The 18,181-nt window shown below is 50.1% G+C and overlaps 1 protein-coding gene across 20 annotated transcripts in view; it reads right to left on the bottom strand.

The window, feature by feature from the left end:
- The window catches only part of FAM49B (family with sequence similarity 49 member B), a 157,980-nt gene extending 140,570 nt beyond the window's left edge, over positions 1–17,410 (bottom strand). For 11 of the 20 annotated variants that reach the window (XM_023517050.1, XM_023517015.1, XM_023517026.1 and 8 more), the window contains exon 1: positions 17,062–17,410. The gene's annotated coding sequence lies outside the window, so the exon portion shown is untranslated. The remainder of the gene's footprint in view (positions 1–17,061) is intronic. The other 9 variants (XM_023517037.1, XM_023517029.1, XM_023517005.1 and 6 more) reach the window with 1 other exon arrangement.
- Positions 17,411–18,181: the final 771 nt, after the last annotated feature.

Below are 18,181 nucleotides of genomic sequence, written 5' to 3'. Positions count from 1 at the left end.
ACACACACACACACACACACACACACACTTCCTCCCAGTAAGCCACCTGCCCTAGACAGTCCAGAAGACTAGGACTGGGTATCCAAAGCTGGATCTTCTTAGGAAGGGCTGCGGGCTACTGAGTTGGCTAAAGATATCAAGTCTTGGACAGTCAGCTTCCCTGGGTAGAGTGATCAGATGGCCTGCAAGAGGGCAGACCCTAGCTCTTGGCCAACAGCTGGTCCTCAGGAAACCAGAGCATGAAGCTTGTCTCAGGTGCCCCTGCCCTATCCTCCACAAACATCACAGCAACACCCACCGTCTGCACCACTTTCCAGTTCATGACACACTCTTACCCACATTCTCCTTCATCATTCACTCACTGAACACCTGGCACATGTGAGACACTCTGCTTAGCGCTGGGGATCTACAGAGTGATACAACACAGCCCCCTCCCCTATCGGATGCCACCTCCTCTGGGAAGCCCTCCTTGATCTCTTGCTGCAGCCCAGGCCTGCCGACATCACAGCACAGCCATCGTGACTGGCTCTCTCAGTGTATAACCCCCTGGTTCAGATGAAGGGACTCACTCACCTCATATACCACTGCATCCCCAGGGCACACAGTGGGAGCAGAATGACTGCCTTGAGTAATTATCAACAAGGACACCTGGGAGGACGACAGGCCATGGACAACAGAAACCAAGTGGAAAAGGGCAGGTGAGACTCTCAGGGTAAGAATCTGGCATTATTATGGTCGCCTCATTTTATGGATTAGAAAATTTAGTTCCGAGAACTTTGGTGACATACCCAAGATTTTAATGCTAGCAAAACTAGCTGGGTCTCCAATCTCATCCCCTGCATGCTAGCTTCCAAACCAATTCTCTCCATCCCAGCTTTTAGCCCTCCTGTCCCCAGGGCCCACAGAGTTCCATCTGCCTTCCACCTAATGCATTCTGTATGCTCCACTCTGTTTTTCTTTTTTTTCTCTTTAGCTAGAGTCTCACTCTGTTGCCCAGGCCTCAGCCTAGTTCACAGCAACCTCAAACTTCTGGCTCAAGGGCTCCTCCTCCCAGAGTGCTGGGATTACAGGTATGAGCCACCTTGCCTGACCCACCCTCTGGAGTATTATTTTTTAAGATACTCTGAAGATAGAAGCCTGTGGTTAAAACAAAGACATGGGGCTCGGCGCCTATAGCTCAACCGGCTAAGGCGCCAGCCACGTACACCTAAGGTGGCGGGTTCGAATCCCCAGCCCGGACCCGCCAAACAACAATGACGGCTGCAACCAAAAAATAGCCGGGCGTTGTGGCGGGCGCCTGTGGTCCCAGCTACTTGGGAGGCGGAGGCAGGAGACTCGCTTGAGCCCAGGAGTTGGAGGTTGCTGTGAGCTGTAATGCCACGGCACTCTACCCAGGGGGAGAGCTTGAGGCTCTGTCTCAAAAAAAAAAAAAAAAAAAACAAAGACATGGATTCCTAATGATGGAATGTCAGGTACTCATTTATTCATTAAATCAATACTTACTGAGCACCTACAACATGCTGGAGTGCAGAGATACAGGAGAGAACACAGGCAACAATCGCTGCCCTCTGAGGAATGATCAAGCAATGGCGTTCCGAAAAGCTGGCATCCACGTGCTGAGTGAATGAACGAATGGACTGTGCATGAGGCCAAGGGATCTACTCAAGAGGTAACTTCAGCTGACTCAGAGCTCCTGGTCCCTGGGGTGGGGGCAGGGTGGAGACCACACAGCTCTTCACCCCAGACCACTCTGTTTTCTACTGTGCCCCTTCACTCTCCTTTCGACACCCGCTGCACCAGAGAAACAGAATGAGCCTCCTTTTTTGGCCACTGCTGGCTTCCTAATTAAAGTCAAGGATTTGTGTTTATTCAGGGTCTATAAACACAGACCCAAAAAGAGTGTTTAAGAGAAAGCAGATGAAATGTGGGTAAGGACTGGCTAATAAAGTCAGAGGGAAATGCTGTGAGTTTTCAATCACGACTGTGATTAAACAAAGCTTGCAGGAGGACGCTTTGAGCACATAAACGTGCGCAGGGCCTGAGTTTCCAGGGTAAAATGTAAACCATGACTTCCTGCAGAATTAATTGGTCCCCGGTGGGAGATATATGCTAAGTTCCTCTGGACTGAGCCAGAGATCACCAGCAGCGAATGTGCTTTCCCCTCCCCCTGTCCTGCCACTAGGTTGTCACACAGCCTGTTCAGACTGCATTTAAAAATGCTGTGGATTTTCAGGTTCTCAGGGAACAGCCTTTGGAGGAAGAACCTGTGTTCAGATCACAAGAGCCTCAAGAAGTGTCAGATGCTGAGGCTGCTTCTTCCAGAACATTCACCGTCAGCACACCTCAGAGTCTGTCTCCTCACCTGGCCACTGCACTAGCACTAGCTAAGGTGGCTTCCAACCACAGCTTCCCACACACTGGGTTCTTCCGAGCAGGGACTGGGGTGCAAAGGACTCCGTCTGCTCTGAAACATGAGTGACAGTCTAGTCAGAATTTGAAAGCAAGGGACAAATATGGGAGAAGTCCGGGAGCCCACAGATTCTTCCCCAAGAAAGTGGATGACTTGCAGAGATCAAAGCAGGCCAGCCCTAATGAAACCCTAATGAACAAGTTTCCACAATTAAGGACCACAATGGGACAGCAACCAGTGGGGCTCAGAAAACAATCAATGTCTTTGATTAAGCCTTGCTGATGAAATCCCTGTTGGTGCTTTCATCTGGCTCCCCTGAGGGAGTTTGTTGGCTTTGCAAGTTTTCAAAGAAAGCCATCTTGAATATACATTATCCTCTAGGACACTAAACAGACAGCTTGGCCTTCCTGCCTCTCCCCTCATGGTTTCACAGATGAGTCTTTCATGTCAGACAATGGCAACCGCACAACACTCTGTGGCCCAGGCCCTTGGCTCTTCTCTGAGCGAGACCATCTCTCTCACCAGCTTTCACACTCTGCAGGTCCAACTCCTCAGTTAACAAAAAGTTTTCCTGGACTTTCACACTGAGTAGGTCCAGTCTCAGTTTACCAGAAGTTTTCTGGACTTGGCACTGAACCTGGGACCAATCTCTCCTAATGCAGAGGCCCCGTAACCATGGAAGCAGTCTATGGATACCGGCCTGGTTTTAATACCACTGTGGAGTCCATTCCAGGTCAACTCCAAGTCAACTTGGATTCTGAGCCATTCTGAGTACAAATAGTCAAGAGCAAAACAGACCACTGAGGGACTGCTCCATGGTGAGCCAGTCTACCTGTTTGTGCCTAGAGTGGCTTGAATGCTGTCCTGCCTGCCTGTTTTAGCACCTGCTGTGCCCTCAGAGAGGCTGCTCCCAGCAATGGCCTTCAAAACTCCATTCAAACTGTTGCCTTCTCGATAAGGCCTTTCTAGCTCCTCCAGGCAGTTTGTTTGGGTCAGTAGTTCCTGAGGGCACGAGCCCGGCCAGGCCCTATGCTTGGCTAGAAGTATAAAGAGGAGAAACATCCTCACCTGGCCAGAGACCTGCCCAGGCTGGAGTTTCCAAATAACCCCTGGTTCATGCCTCTGTTTTTACAAATTTTACAGTATAATATTTCAGAGATATGAAAAACATGTAAAGAATCATAAAACCACCTCTTGTACCTAGCACCCAGCTTAAGGAACAAAAATTAATGAATACAAACAAAGCCTCCTAGGTGGCCCAATCATACACTCTCCAAGCCCCAGAGGTGAGCACTGTCCCTGGGATTTATCATTTCCGCACATCTCTTTATATCTTCATTACATATGATCCTACCCCCAAACAATGCACTGCATTGTTTCGCATGTTTTAAATTTTTCACAGTTTTAACACTTGGACTATTAATGCAACAATTAGCATTTATGTCCATCTCCTCCCACAGTATGGCAGTAACGGCATCCTGTGAATCTCTGCATCCAGTCACCTAACCCAAACCCCCGCGTGGACCACGCGCTTCATATGTGCTTATTGAAAACAGAAGAAACAAGGAAACATCGAGGCCAAGTTCTTCACCCATTAGACCCAAGAAGGGAGGGGGGAGTGGGTGCAAGGGCTTCCCCAGTGGAGTCTACCAACACTGCAGCCTTCTGAAGGTGCATGACACCACTGGCCAGCTGGGGGGATGGGGCAGCATTTACACAAGGAGCACCCCCCATAGGCCGTACGCAGCCAGCATGCATGGGGCTCTCTGCATGGGTTTGGTGAATGAAGGACCATTTCTATATACAAGGTAATGGAGAGGCTGGAACAATTAAGTATGACTGCTCCAGAGGAGACCCAGTTCAGGGCCCAACAGAGCAACAGAGTCCTCACTCATCAAGGACCTATGTCTTATTTCATTCAGCCCCTGCCCCACCCTGACTTTCCACTTAGTAAACAATACAGCCTCATCTGGCTTCTAGGATCTTCAGAGGAAACCCAGTGGATGTCACACAAATGAGAAAACATTTCAATGCACAGGGGTGGGGCAGGGGAAGGGAAGACAGTTTATGTGGTCACCAAGAGAACAGGCTACTTTGCGGGATACAAGGAACACCAGGCGTCAGAATAAAGGGCAGGATGCAGTGTTAGTAAATGCTCTTTTCATGAATTAAGATGTGTCCTTTGACCTTTGAATTCTCCGCCAGCCCAAAGTACATTTATGAGTGGAGTTTAAGAGCCAAGGCTGAGAAAAGTAAGTTCCAACTCTGGCCCTGATCAGCTGTACAGCCTTGAGAAAATCACTTAACCTCTCTGGGCTTCAATTGTCTAAAAAAATTATGCACTCTATGAACTCTTTCGGAGCGAGGCCTACTGTGAACTCAGCCTGTGGATCTAAAACAGAAAATGGCCCAGTCCTGGGCTCAGCAGTGTTTAGTGGAACAAGGCCAAAGCATAGACACAAAGTACTCTATAGGTGCAAGGCAGTATTATTATACTTTATCTTCTGTCATATAAGCCCCTTTCTGACTTTTTTTTCTCTTCCTTACTTCTTTCTGATTTCTTTTTTTAAAGATTCAAGACATGGTACTTGGTCAATGCTAAGTAGAACAGAGAGAGCCAGGAAGCTCATCTTTAATTCAGCGCTGACAATACTCAGCTCAGCTCAAACTTGGCAAAAACGCTTTTTCCTGCACATCTATTCATAGCTGTCTGTTCCTAGAGTTAACGCTCAATCATCCCCCCTAATGGATGAATTGCCCCATGCTCTGAGAATAGCATGGGGTACAGGGTGGGCTCGGACGCAGGAGGGGCAGAGAAAGTGGACAGACCTAGAAAAGACCCCACCTGTCAATCAGAGCACAGCCACACCCTCCGGGAGGGCAGGAAGGCAGCAGCACCCGCCAGTGCGGTCAGCAGGGAGGCAACAGACCGCTGTTACTAAGGGCCTCCTGTGACACTGAAATTCAGCCTCACCAGGAAGAAGGGAGGGAGGCTCAAACAAGTAATGTCACATATAGAGCCAGAGAACTGGGAACACAGTGCAGAGACAAAGCCCACTGGGCCAAGCATTCAGGAGCAGATGGAACCAGCACCCTCAGGTGATTAAAATCTTGGAGCTGCCAGAGGTTTCAACTTCTCCCAAGTTCAAGTTCCAAACCTCTCACCATAATCGCTTCCCACCTGCCAGCAGCGACTTGCTGCGTTGAAATCTCCCACATTTAAATGAGGATTAAATGAGATGATGTATGTCTGCCAGAAACCAGTACCATCGGTGTATTCACCCTGTGTTTTATCCCTTCCTGTTCTTCCTCTAACTCTCCAACTTCAAGGACAAGAACCTGCACGGCGTGGCTTGGTAAGCGCAGGGCCCAGCTCAGCAAGTAGCAAAAGCTTTAACCTTGATTCATTCATCCATAGCCCCATGACCAGCCACTAACATGTCACTTCTCTCTAAAGTCTGGGCAGAGAGCTCAGATGGCAGGGAGGGCGAGGGGCAGAGAGGAGCAAAGGGCCAACCTACGTAGTTTTCTGAACATTCAATAAACCACTTATTTGAGATGCTATGTGTCCCCCTTTTGTGTTTAATCACAGAATCACATATATACACACATAAAAAGACAGATACTGGGGTGTGAAATGGATATTTTTAAAAAGTCCAATTTCAGTCATTCACCCGAAGCAGAAAATTAATCCGTATGCTCATTCACCAAACAAACACGTATGGTACCTACGCACCAAGACACCAGGTACCTTTCGATATTTTATGCCTCCCTTTAAAGAATGGCTCAGGAGCTTTGAATCAGAATCCTTCCAAAACACAGGCAAAGATGATAAGTGGGCTGCAACACAGACACAGAACCCGAGAGGAAACGACATTTTAAATACCATGGAGTCTGTCTGGAAATCTGCAATCCCAGAACTGAGTACGGCTCAGCCACCCGCTGAGGCGCCTTTGTCTGCCTGTTCCTGGTGGGTTTCTCACGGGTAGATAGACCCATTGCTCCTTGGTCCTGCACCCCAGCACAGAGCACCAGCAGGGGCTCCTAAGAATCCCTCTCCATGGATGGGCAGGGGACAGGAGTGGGGGGTGCGAGGAGCCTCACGTGCTTGGAGACAGGAGGTCACTCATCTCGCATTGAGAACACACTGGACAGAGCTCCATCACCCGAACGGAAGTGTGGAATTTACACGATGTCCCCAACAGAACACCTGGCCATTGTCCAGCAGTATTTCTCATTCTTCTAACCTTTTCCTGAACCTAATTTCTATTCCACATGAAGAGAATTGCTGATATCGGGTGTCTCTTGGTTCCGTAATCCTATCAGCTGCTCACTGGGAAGGAATAGTGAGGTTCTAGAAAGATCTCACGACCTTTCTCTGATCCCAGGTTTCCTCATTTATAAAATGGCATCTATGTCTTCTGAATAGTCTAGGAGATGCGGTTCATGCTGGCTATTATATTCAAGAATTGCCTGACATTCTGGACCAGATGATGAAAAAAATTATAATAAATTTTTTTAAAGGGTTATTTTTTGTTATTGGGCCTGTTTTTGTTTGTTTGTTTGTTTGTTTAGAGCTAGGATCTCACTCTGTCACCCAGCTGGAATGCAGTTGTGTGACCATAGCTCACTGCAATCTTGAACTCCTGTGCTCAAGTGAACCTCCTCCCTCAGACTCCCAAATAACTAGGACTACAGGAACCACCATGCACTGCCAATTTTTTTCGTGTGTGTATGTGTGTGTGTGTGTGTGTGCGCGTGCATGTGTGTGTGTGTAGAAATGGGGTCTTGCTCTTGCTCAGGCTGGTCTCGAACTCCTGGCTTCAAGTGATTCTCCCACCTCAACCTCCCAAAATTCTATGAGTCACTGTACCCAGCCACCTGTCCATATCTTACATCAGGGATGCCTGAGCCTAAGTTTTATTTATTGATCTGTTGAGTCTTACATCATTTATGAACGGAGCTCAACTGAAAACAGCATGGCACTGGGCTACTTAGAAGAGAAGAGAGGAGAGGAGAAAAGAGAGGAGAGGAGAGGAGAGGGAAAGAGGGAAGGAGCAAGGAGGTCATCTTTCAGCAGAAGTAACACAACCACATTGTAGGAAAATGTGCAGAAGAGGGGAAGGGAAAGAAAATCATCCATATCCGTGTCCCCAACACAGCCTCTGCCACCGTTTTGGTGTATTCCTCGACATCCAGTTTCCTATAAACGATTGATGGCTTTTCTAAGTCTTCTCACGGACTCCACAGCCCTGACTTGTGTGGTGTGTAATATTTCATTGCGGGGCTAAAGCACAACTGATGTGAGAGTGCAATTACTGTCAGACATGTAGGTTATTTCCAACTTATTCTGTTATTGTAAAAAGCTGAGTTAAAGATGTTAACATCTTTAACATTTTGTCCATATTTTTTATTGTTTCCTTAGAAGAGATTCACAAAATTGGGCTCACTGGGTCAAAGACGATGACAGTTTTCATGTCCTTTGATATCAATTGCCACAGCTGCCCAGAACGGTCACTCAGAGACCCAGTTGGCCACTAGCAATGTGTCTTCACAGGGCTGTCTTCATCAATTGCCACAGCTGCCCAGAAGGGTCACTCAGAGACCCAGTTGGCCACTAGCAACGTGTCTTCACAGGTGGGGGATACACCTTTCATAGGCATCATGGGGCGGGGTCAGGCACACCTACTGAGTTTTCTCTGGAGTGAGTGCTCATGGAATATTCTGGTCTCTGCACACGGGCACACACAGTCTCAGGCACTTTTCAACTCTGCTGCTGAAGGGGAGCTCCATAACACATTCGAGAGCAAGCCCCAGGGTAAAATCAAACACTGTCTCCTTCCTCCCCTAACAGCTATCTGAGGATGATGGAGAAACAAAAGATCAGGTTCCTCTTCTTTGGGTGGTAGGTGTCCAAGGCCTAGAGACGAAGACAAGTTCATGTGGAGAGGAACGTCTTCCAACCACAGGGGAAAGGCGGTTAGGAAGCGGGTAGGAGACAGTAGAAGGTCATAGCTAGTTTATTCTTCCTTTGCTGTTGGACAGTTCCTGCACTGGGAGGCAGGGCCTCAGGGACGATGGAGTCCAATGCAAAGGCAAGGTGTCCCCCCATGGGCTCAGGAGGCTGAAGCCCTTCCGGATCAACTCTGGGATGGGGAAGTCGAGCACAGACTTCAGATGTGCAGGATTAGCGACAAGACAATCAAAGGCCTAGGTCTAAGAGCTGTGACCACCAGGGCTCAGCTTTTATTAAAAACAAACAAATGAACACACAAAAAAGAACCTACCAGGTATGACAGCACATGCCTGTAATCTCAGCTACTTGAGAGGCTGAGACAGGAGGATGGCTTGAGCCCAGCAGTTCAAAGCTAGCCTGGGCAATACAACAAGACTCTATTTTTAACTAATTAATTAATTAACTAAATCAGGGCTCAGAAGGCCAAGAGTGGCTATCTCCTTCCTGCCCACTCTCATGTAACTCACTGTGAGGTATCAGGACAACTCTGCACATTCCAAAGATGTCCTCAATGCATCACAACAACATACAATGGGCTCACAGCACACAGTAGGTGCTCACTTATCACACCCTCATTCTTTTTCTTTTTTTTTTTAACTGTATAGTAACATTGAGTCAATGTCTGATGTACACAGTAGTGGACACTATACAATAAAGTACAATGTACAACACACAGAAAAGAAATCCAAATAGATACGATAGGCAAAATATATTATTAAAAGTGTTTTTAGTGGAAAAAATAAGTGTTATGGTCCTTGGCCAAGAGGGTTGCTGAGATGCCCATTGAGAAACCACCATCCTCTCTAACAGGGTAGAGCAGGAGCCATGTTTGCTCTTGGGTAGATGACTCCATTCAGAGAGTTTTCCTGTTATGTTTAAGACTTTAGGCCAGGCATGGTGGCTCACACTGGTAGTCTTAGCACTCTGAGAGGCTGAGGCAGGTGGATTGCCTCATCTCATGGGTTCAACGCCAGCCTGAGCAAGAATGAGAAAAATAGCCGTCTCTAAAAATAGCCAGACATTGTGGTGAGCACCTGTAGAGTCCCTGCTACTTAGAAGGCTGAGGCAAGAGTACCACTTGAGTCCAAGAGTCTGGGTTGCTATGAGCTATGATGCCATAGCTCTACCAAAGGCGACAAAATGAGACTCTGTCTCAAAAAAACAAAAAACAACTTAACCACCCACAGGAGGCAAGAAAAGCAGGTGGGCGCTGAAGATGGTCTGTACATTTGAATTCCAGCTGTGCTTTCTCATTACACTTTGAGTTTTCTCAGCTTTCCTCATCTGTAAAGTGGGGATAATATCTGCCTCACAGAGTTACAGTGATGGTAAGAAATAAAATGTGCACAGTACACGGCTTGTCGTCCACGTGCCATGAGGGAAAGTTACAAGTACTATGAAGGGAGAACAAAAACTAAGAAAGAAACCCAAAGCCACAGAAACCCACCACGTGGTGTTTATGGGAACCCTGCTAAGAGGGGCTTTTGCCTAGGCCGTAACTGCCTGCACAAATGGTGTGGAAATGTCACCCCACTCCGGGCCCCTGCTCTCCCACTAATCAACCTCCTAGTCTGTCCCTCACGGTGTCTGGTGACTCTCCCTACTATCCCTCCCACCTTCAAACCTGTCAAGAAAGCTTTTCTAACTCCGGAGTGAGCAGAATGGGCCCAGAGGGCAGGGCTTGGGTTAGCCCAAGGAAACAAACTCACACTCGTTCCTTCTGTGATCTGCTCAGGCCTCTTAGAGGCATGTGTGGGATGGCCATGGGACACACGGAATTTATTTCTCACATGGATCCGTCACACGGCCCAGCACACAGTAGGTGCTCACTTAATGACTGAAGGTGAATGGGCAAGTGGATCTTACTCCTTCTTCCTTTATAAACTGAAAACTTGAGAGCTAAAAAGTCATGTTCAGGAATGAGTGTGAAATATTGCTTTTCAGAATACTCAGAAATCTCTCCTTGGTTCTTTCATTTGAAAGCCTGTTTGATCCGTGTGCACGCTGGCTGGTCTCTGGTGCCCCAAGAGCACAAAAGCAGAGTGGAGGGGAGCAGAGCAGACATTTTAGGAAGTTATTGCCCAAGTTTCACTTTCACAGTTTCTTCTGCATTCTACTTCAACTCTGGTTTTGAACAAAACTTATAAAAAGACTTCCTTTAGTCTGTAGTCTCAGTCTCCCTGCCCTGGGTCCTAGCCCCAAGGCTGTGTGGACCAGGGACTCAAATTACTGAGTACCTATTGGACACCAGAGCCTACACCAGGCATATTCAGAAATTTTCTAACTTAAGAGCCAAAACAAGCTGGAAAACAGGCACTGAGATGCTAGAGAAGGTTATACTACCATGTGCAAAAGACTTCACAGGGGTCTTAGGCATGAACCAAGACCTGGATCCAAAGGCCAAGCTTCTCATCCCCCCACTATCCCTTTTCAAAGAAGCCAACAGAGGTTGCAGAGTTCTGTTTGATATAAATCTACCCAGCAGTTTGAAAATATCTTAAAGAAATGCCCCTGCCCCTTGGCTCGGCGCCTGTAGCTCATCAGCTAGGGCATTGGCCACATACACAGAGGTTGGCCGTTCAAACCCAGTAGGGGGCCTGCCAAACAACAATGACAACTACAACAATAAAACAGCTGGGCGTTGGGGTGGGCACGTGTAGTCCCAGCTACTTGGGCAGCTGAAGCAAGAGAATGGCTTAAGCCCAAGAGTTTGAGGTTGCTGTGAGCTGTGATGTCAGAGCACTTTACCGAGGGCAGCATAGTGAGACTCTGTCTCAAGAGAAAAAAAAAAAAGAAGAAAGAAAGAGAGAGAGAGAAAGAAAAAGAAAATGCCCCGTAACAAATACATAGCCTGTCTCTGCCAGAATAGCAGAGGCCTGAAATCAGCACTGGATAAATCATACAGCTCTCAATCTCCCCACTCCACCTTCCTTCCCCCTGCGCTCCTTCCCCCTGACTATGAGAAGGGAGAGTTTGAGTTTCTGCTAAAAGACCAGGGGCTTTTATACACTTTATCCCACTCAATCCTCTAAACGTCCTAAGGAGACGGGTAGTATTAACCCAGCTGAACCAATGGCAATTCTGTCCAGCAAAGTGATGAGACTTGCCCCACCCAGGTCATGGGCAATGGGTCCTTCGGTTCTGCAGTGCACTAGAATTTGATGAGTGTAAATTCCAAAGAGCTTCAAGTGGCCAGACAGAGCCAGAGACATGGAGACTCTGTTAGACAGATGAAGAAAAGATGGAGCTTTCCGTCCTCCAGCTGCCTATGCCCTTCCCAGCCTTCATTCCTCTGGGTGAGGCTGCCCTCACCCTCTTCAACTGATGCTGGTGTGGGAGGGGGAGAGGATGGAGAGAGGGTCGTCTCCCCAGCCGGCTGTGTGTTCATCTCAAAGCTCTCACTTTGCCTGCGTCGGGCCTTCTTTTCCACTGTGGATTTAAGGATTTAGTCCCCTGCTTAAGGAAGGGCAGGAGCAGAGGTCCACTTTGAGCACCTCATAGCCGGTGCTTCACACAGACCGTAGACGTTGTCCAGGCACAGACAGGCAGGCGCTGCAGCGTGGTGGAAAAAGCCCCGTGTGCCAGTCCTGAATCTGCTTCTTGGGCAAGATGCTTCCTCTTTGGGCCCCACTTCCCTCATGTGTTTAAATTAGAGTCCTGGGTGCTCAAGCCTGAAACTCTGGGCAGGAGGTTCCTGCTCAGTCCTTCCAGACCTCGACCACGTGAGAGGGAGCTGGGCAGCTCACACCGCCTCTCCTCCTCCCTCTCTCCAAGCTACCAGCCCCTGGGTCCTGGGACATGAAGGCAGCCTCTCTCCCCTCCCACCCTTTGTGCTCCCACTGTCACCTGTACTGAGATCTAGGCCTTTGTCATCTGCCGTGTGTTTTTCGTGTTTCTACCTCATCTGGTAAGCTGCCTCGGAACCTCCAGGGACAAATTCAGATCTGTGCCCCTGGCATCAGCCCAGTCTTACATGAGTGAGAGGAAGAGGCCAGGTTAGATGACCTCCTAGCCCACCCTACTGTAAGCTGCAGGCCTCAGAGCACATGGTATCGGTGTCACAGAATCTCAGTCCACCCAGGCCTCCCACTCGGTCCTGCAACTCCTCTAACTCCCATCACTTGCTTTTACCACTCAGAAACCTCCTAAAGTGGGAGGTTTAGGAGGACTCACTAAAATGTAGCCCATTATTAACCAAAGGAGATTCACTGTAGGAACTTTCCAGAAGCCTGCCACTGGACTCCTCACAAGGAGGATCTGAAGTATGCAGCCCCCACAGGGACTTGGCACATGTTACTCACTGGTTACTTTCAGAAATGCTGACCCATGTCCTCGTCCCTGGGACTTGGTGACCCACAACCCTCCCGTCCCTCCTCAACCCTGCAACAAGTGACGGTACACCTGCCCATACCGGGCAGCAGAGACAGACCCACTGGCTGCCCACCTGCCCCCCACAGCCCCCTGTCTTCCCTCCTGTTTCTATCTTGACATTTATTCAACCTGCAAACAAAAGGAACCTTTCCAAAACACATTCTCGGTTTCTTAATAAACCCCACAATTCCTTTAATGATTTCAGATTATCTTCAATATTTATAAAAATCATTCTCAGCAACACTTCTTTAAGCAAACCTCCTCATCGACTTCGATTATTTATATATTTATGAACATCATGTTCAAGGAGCAGATGGCATCTAGTAAGTCTTCAAAAGGAAGAAAAAAAAATCAATGGGACAGAATGCAAACTCGATGACTCCCCCATTTACTCTCCTTGACGAGCTCTGGTACAATTATCTCTCTATTCAGTGGAAGCGCCCTACAACTGCCAGTCAACAATTGGTTTAAAATAGCACACTTGGACTTCAGAAAGCTCGGAGGCTCCAATTTGAATCTAGGAATAACCTGCCAGCCAAGGACTCCATTCCCAAGGAGAACTGGAGCTCTACTTCGGGGACAGGACAATGAGATGGGGAGGGACAGGGGGCATGAGCAGAGTATAAGCACCTACTGTATGCAGCACTTTCCACTGGACTCCACACCACCTCTCACTTGAACAGTATAACACTCTGAGGTGGTGATTACTATTCATCCTTTGAAAGATGAAGAAGGCCCAAAGAGAGAGGAAGTACTCAGCCCAAGGTCACATGGCTCCTACATGGCACAGCTGGGGTGTGAACCCCAGCAATCCGGCCCCCAAACCCTTGCTAAAAGTAGACAAAAAAGGCTGAGAGGGGGAAAAAAATAACTGTTCTTAACTTCATGGATCCTTGGCTACAAAGTTATCTTTCTTTCAACCTGGCAAGGCTAATCACCCCTTTTAAGACCATCAAAGACTTAACACCCAAAGCTCCACCAAGGCCACTAGGACCACTGTGTGTTCATTTCAAAGCTGTCACTTTGCCTGCATCCGGCCTTCTTTTCCACTGAGAGGAGTCCGCAGGAAAGTTAAGGGAAGATATGAAATGAGTGTCACGGGCACAGAGTTGTGGGGGACAGAGACCCTTTATCCTGAGATGTGCCTGAAAATCAAGCTGACAATGAGCACGTCTTCAACATGTCTTTACCAGATGCCCCTTTTAAGGAGAGGATAAAAGAATAAAATTGGCCCTTCTCTTCCCTTGTACCCACTTCTTTCAATAAGCTTCTTTCAATAAGCTTCAATTGAAGCTAAAAAAGAGGGGGTGCCTCAGGCCTTCAGATGCCCATACTCTGGCTGAGGAAACATCGATTACCACTGTTATTGGAGATGATAATAACACTCATTGATGATGGTCACCATTTAGTGGGTGCGTAACAGGAGGCAGGGCCCATGCTCAGAACTTTGCTTACATTGCTACAACGCACAAGACAAACCCAACACATACTTGCCCCACTTTACAGACGAGCATACTGAGGCTCTGAGAGGTGAAGAAACTTGGTCACACGCACTTGAACAGTGAGAAAGAAAACCGAGGTGTGAATTTGGATGTTATTCTCCTACTCAGGAACCCTGTGAGACAGATGGGGGTGGGATTACTTTGCCTGTTTGTAAGATTAGGAACAGCAGATTCCCGGAGGGTGGCTAGCCAGCTAAGGCCACTTGGCAGTGGGTAAAGTGTACGGATTTTAAATCTGAGTTTTCACCTAAACAGCACTGCCTACAATGCTCACCGGAGGATGCTTTTGCTGAACACAGCCAAGTCCCAGACCGCCAAAGCCACATGAATGATGGTCTCTTCAATCAAAGAGATGGTGGTAATGCTGAGCATAAGTGAGGCCACAGCCTCCTGGCACTAGCGTCCCTCATGCATCCTTCCTGAACATCAGCCTCAGGATCCTGATGTAAGAGCTGTAGGGGACTGGGATTCTACATAGGGAGGAACCACCAGAAAACAATTTCAAGGTCACCTACAGGCCAGTGAGCTGACCTTGAGATGGAAACAGAATGTACATCCACGCAGAGCAAAAGGAAACCCATTGCTCTTCTGCTCATTCTGTCAAAAAACACGTACTGAGTTTCCAGCATGTGCCAGGCAGCCTGTCCAGTGCCAGGGGAAGCACAAAGATGGTTCAGAAAGGAGCAAAGTCTGAGCATTGCAGCAGAGACTTAGGTGAGGGCCTTGCATCTGCCCCGTACTGGCTGAGGGTCTTGTGTCAAATTTCTGGACTATTAAGTCTTGGTAAAATGAGAATATCATCTCCCCTTTACAGGTAACTGTGGCCACTCCATGAGTTAAAAATGAACCTGCACATGCTCACAAGCAGCCTGTCACTGCAGAGGTGCTTGCTGTTGCCTCTTAAAAACAGCGAATGGAATAACTCTCAGACTCCTGCCCTCTGGAGGTGGGGGACACCCACACAGCTAAGGACCCTAACAGAGGTAGGTACAAAGACTCTGGGAGCTGAAATAGAAGGAAAGGGATGGCTGTCAGAGAAAGCAAAATTCCTTGAAAATCTAATGCAAACTGCAGAAACACATACTGGGCCTTTATCTGAAAGCAATTTCCAAGTTTCCCAGTCCATGAACCCATCTAACCTCCTTCATCACATGCTCTGCCGCTCCCCATGCTGGAAGTCCAACAAGGATCTAGAGAATGCAAATTACAAGGAGAAGGAAGAACACTCACGGGCCACTGACCACTCCTGCGTGCCCACCAAGGTAGGAAACCTACCTCTTTCCAGCTTCCTCCACATTACAGCAACCCCCCCAGGCCTGGGAAACCATCCAAGCCTCAGCCAGTCACCCAGCCATGCAATGAAACACCCCTCCTTTTTATCTCGCCCAGTGCAATCTTTCAAAAGTCTTAAAGTTAGGGTTTAAGTTCCTTTTCACAGAGAGTCAATATTTTCACAAGATCCTCCTCCTCAGGGAATGGGTGGAGTCCATCAAGTCCAGGTGGTAAATGTGGCTTTCCCGGGATGGTGAATGGACGTCGCAGGGCAGGGAAGCCAAGATGCGGAAGCACACCAGCTCACTTGTCAAAATTCACCACCCACCCGTTCACTTCACAGCTATCTATGGAGTGCCTCCCACGTGCTCCACGCACCCCTTCTAGGTGCTGGGGATGCAGAAATTCAAGGTGACTGGCAATGACACGTTCCATCACTGCACCCTCGCCAGCCCAGGAAATCCCTGCCCATTTTCTCCAGGCCCTAGTCACAATAGCCCATTTTACAGACAGTAGCCTAAGACTCAGAGACAGTAAGCGGCTTGCCTAAGGTCGCACAGCTTGTGAGTGGCAGGGCCAGGAATTAAACATAGGTACAAAATCCACGTGACACACCCCCTCAGAGGCTCCTTCCCATTCAATCCCTCCCCATCCCTCCATTTCTTGCAGCAGGGAGTTGATCAAAGACACCCCCTGGGTGGAGATCGCTCCAACAAGGGAAGTCCTCGGTTCCTCTTTCCTGTCGCCCCCGACACAGGACCCATGTTTCAAAGGACACACGGGTTCCTTCCAGACCCACACTGTGTGTACTCAGCCCAAGAAAGCCCTGCAGGCTGCAAGAGTATCTACCCGTTAACACTAAACTTCCATTTAAAAAGAAAGATGATTAAAAGATAAAGGGCAAAGAGGAAGTGCTCTTTAAACACAGGCGGGTGGCCACCCGAGGAGGAAGTCTTGAGGCCAATGGAGATTCTGTTCACCCCTTCTAGTTCCTCAATTCTAAAGCGACTAGCCTTCTAGATCCCTAGTGGAAGTCAGCTGGGAGGTGCACTGCGCCGGGGGGTCAGTCCCGGCGCCCTCACCTGGCTCGCAGAAAGGATCTGCTCGGGGACCGCCACCCCCACCAGAGCGCCCCCTGCTTCAGGGCGCAGGACGCGCCGGCCGTGCTGGGCACCCTGCGCGCTCCCCGCAGCTGGGTGGACCCGGGCGGCGGCCCCGCTGCGTGCTCCCCTGCCGCCCCCAGCCCACCCGAGGTGCCTCTTCTGGGCCCCTCGCGCAGGCCACCCCAGCCGGCCTGAACGCCCCGCCCTGCGGCTTCCCCTCTGCACCCGCGGGGGCGCCCAGCCAGCGCGGCCCGGATCGCACCCCCAGCTCCCCGCACCCATCACGCGCGCGCCCCGCGCCCTCCCCGGGAGCACCTCAGCTCACGGGGCGCGCGTGCGGGCGGCCGGGCGGCCGGGCAGAGGCGCCGGCGGGGCCCCGGCACGTACCTGGCGGCCCGGGCGGCCGGGCGAGGGGAGCGCGGGCGCGGGAGCGCAGGAGCCTCGGAGCCTCCGGTGCCGCCGCCGCCGCTGCCGCCGCTGCCGCCGCCGTTTCCGGGTTGGCGGGTCTCACGTCACCGCCACAGGTTTGCGAGCTGCCCCCGCCGCGGCGGCAGCAGCAGCAGCAGCAGCCCTGGCGAGTGCCAGGCGAGAAATAACTATAAAAGGAAGAGGCGCAGCGAGGAGGAAGAGGAAGCGCTGTTTACCTTCGAGAAGCCGAGCCGCCGGCGCTCGCACAAAAGGAGGACGCTCGCCTCGCGGACGCGCCTCCCCCCGCGCCCCGTCCCCGCCGCATCGCGGGGGCCCCGCGTCAGCGCGCGCCGCGCCCCGGGACCGCCCTGCGCCGGCCCCCACCCCAAAACGCGCAGCCGGGGTGCCGGTGCCCATCTGTCTCGTGCCCACCCAAGCCTGGGAGCCGTGGGCCTGGGGCTGTGGTGACCTTGGGCGAGTCACAGCAGGCCGGCCAAGGGTGCGTGGGACGCGCTGGGGGTGGGGAGTCATCGCCCTGCTGGTGTGTAAGGGGAAGTCTGGCTCTGGGAGGTGCAGGGTGGCCCCCAAGGTCACAGCCTGCCGGGCAGGGCTCCAGCCCGAACCCGAGCGCGAGCCTCCGGACCGTGAGGTCGACCAGGTGCCTTCCCTGGGTCTGCTTCCACCTCACCTGGACTTAGGGGATGATGACAGTCCCTCCCTGGCTCACCTCGCAGTGGGGTCAGTAAAAGGGTGCACTTTCCAAGCGTTCACTCAGCCCTTCAACAGATATGTGTTGGACCTACTATGTGTCGGGGCTCTTCTGGGCCCGGACGCCGGAGCTGGAAATCCCAACAAAATCCCTGCCTTGGGGTGGGGAGGGGCGAATGATGAAGATACGCTGTAAACTAGTATCTGGTGGGTCTGGTGGTGCCTGAGTGCTAAGAGGAAAAATAGAGTGTGGTTGTCCGTGTTACCCTGAGTGGCTCTTGACTTTTAATTTAGTACAGAAATTCGCAGATTAAGATCTCACTCTAATTCCAGTTTCCGGTATTATGGGAGACCCCACCTTTCTCCTCGTCTGCAATGGCAGAGAATGCCT

This window comes from Otolemur garnettii, unplaced genomic scaffold (assembly GCF_000181295.1).
Source record: "Otolemur garnettii isolate 467f Iridium unplaced genomic scaffold, OtoGar3 scaffold00004, whole genome shotgun sequence".
Taxonomy (NCBI): Eukaryota; Metazoa; Chordata; class Mammalia; order Primates; family Galagidae; genus Otolemur; species Otolemur garnettii.
The sequence above is the reverse complement of the archived record's forward strand: the minus strand, read 5'-3'. Positions and strand labels throughout refer to the sequence as shown.